This window comes from Gavialis gangeticus, unplaced genomic scaffold (genome assembly GCF_001723915.1).
Source record: "Gavialis gangeticus isolate Ggan-Ray unplaced genomic scaffold, GavGan_comp1, whole genome shotgun sequence".
In the NCBI taxonomy this organism is placed as follows: Eukaryota; Metazoa; Chordata; order Crocodylia; family Gavialidae; genus Gavialis; species Gavialis gangeticus.
The window spans coordinates 13,306,237-13,308,611 of NW_017729031.1; positions in this window are offsets into that span (position 1 = coordinate 13,306,237).

Here is a 2,375-nt window from a genome sequence, read left to right on the forward strand (position 1 = left end):
ACCTCCTCTGGTATTTCCCAGCCTTTATTTTCCCCAACATAATACCTCTTTTTCCAGTCTGCTTTGCAGATACTGTAGGTTGTGAAACCTAGTAAAACTATCTACTGCAAAATATCCTGGAAATGAACCACCTACTCTGTATGTACTCTCTCTCATAGCTACTGGACTAAGAAAACACCATTCACTTATCCACAGTATGCAGTTATCATTAAGTTAATACAAGCAATGCGTATTAGCACTGACAGTCTGTGTACTTAAGAGTATTAGTAGCCCTGCAACTGCCTAGCTCCCATCATTTTCAATGCTGCTTCTAGCAGTATAGAAACTGATCATCCAAAGTTTGAAAGTGAATGGAGTTAGTTTCAGAGCTGTTTGTTAGGAGTCTTAAAAACTGAAGGGAGAGGGCAGTTTTGAAAATGAAACTGGTCAGTTCCAAAGGCTTTGAATAGCAGTCCCATGACAGCTGCCTTCTCTTTACTTTCCGGCAGACTTACACAGTTATAAACTAGACAATCACAGTCACAGTTAGCATGTAGTTAAGGGGAGTACAACTACCTTATAAAGCTGACAGTGGGGATGAAAGCTGCTATGCACTGAAGTGGTCTATGCACTTATAACCAACTCCGTCCTTACAATACAAGCTGGTAGTTCTCACTCTATTCAGGCTGGAGGCAGCCCTGGGCAAATGCCAGATCTTACTTTTGACTTATTTTGCTCTTGTTATTCTTCTGTAGTTAACTTTGGTGACAAAGACCTCAGCGAGACCACAATAGGATAAGAAGTTTTTTTCCCACACGATGGCTGCCTATACATGTGCTGCAGGTGGGACATTTTAATTAGGGTGGTACCACTCTAAATAAAACAGATTACTGTGATGCATAGTAAGCCCCGCACTTTTCAAAATGGCTGCGAGGGTGCTTTAGTTAAACCTGGTGAATAAGCTTTAGTTAAAGTGCCCCTGCAGCCATTTTGAAAGGTGGGGGGTTTAACATGTGTGATGGTGAGGGGACCTGTTCATGTTCCAGCTAGATGAATGGAGTCTGCTCTGACACCTGACTGGAATACAAACCAGCACGTCTGTGGGCATGACGATCTTCCAAGGTCCCTTACGACTTTACAATCTGTGAATCTATAGGCAGCCGTATAGGCCTGTGGCTGCCCCTAGATGTGCTGGTTCGTATTCCAGTTAGGTGTCAGAGCAGACTCCATTCACCTAATTGGAACATGAACGCGTCCCCTCATCATCATGTGTGTTAAACCCCCCACCTTTCAAAATGGCTGTGGGCCTGCTTTAGTTAAAGCTCGTGAATGAGCTTTAGTTAAAGTGCCCTGCAGGCATTTTGAAAGGTGGGGGGCTTAATACAGGCATACCTCATTTTATTGCGCTTCGCAGATATTGCGTTTTCAAATTGAAGGTTTGTGGCAACCCTGCGTCGAGCAAGTCTATCGGTGCCATTTTTCCATCGGTTAGCATTTTTTAGCAATATTTTTTAATTAAGGTACATACATTGTTTTTTTAGACATAATGCTATTCCACACTTAACAGACTACAGCATAGTGTAAACATAACTTTTATATGCACTGGGAAACCAAAAAATTCATGTGACTCGCTTTATTGCGATATTCACTTTATTGCGGTGGTCTGGAACCGAACCCGCAATATCTCTGAGGTATGCCTGTATGTGTCACGGCCAGCTGTTTTACAGAGTGGTACCACCCTAATTAAAATGCCCCGCCCGCAGCACATGTATAGGCAGCCATTTTATCCTGTTGTAGTCTCACTGAGGCCTTTGTCACCAAAGTTAACTACAGAAAAATGATGAGATAATGAGATCAGAACAAATCAAAAGTAAGAGTAATCGCCATGTGGGGGGGGAAAAAAAACCAAGCCTCACTCTACAGGCAACCCTCACTTTGCGCTCCTCATCGCTTCCTGAAAAACCAGGCGTGAAGCGAAACCGACCCAAGACGGCGACCGTGCTATAATGACACTTGCCACACGCTCGGTGGAACTGGGTATCAGTTTAAAACTAGCATTGTGGCAAATCCTGCTGCGCTCGCCCAGGTCTTTGTCACCAACGTGAACCCCAGAAAAATAACGTAGAGCAAAACGTGTCCTTTGCATTTGTGAAGAGAGGATCCACAGGTGCTGGGCTTGGCCTGTTCTCTACCACGGCCCCCTGCTTGTACAGAAGCCCAACAGAAACGCCTTTTTTCTTTTTCTTTTTCCACCCCCACCCGGGCGAAAGCGGGGTCTGTTTCTTTTCTGTTTTTACCTCGACACAACCCATTGCTGACACACCGGGCCTAGCTGGCCGAGCGGCCCGTGCCGGCCGGCCGGGGGTGACGGAGGCCCGGGCACGGGGGCGCCCATG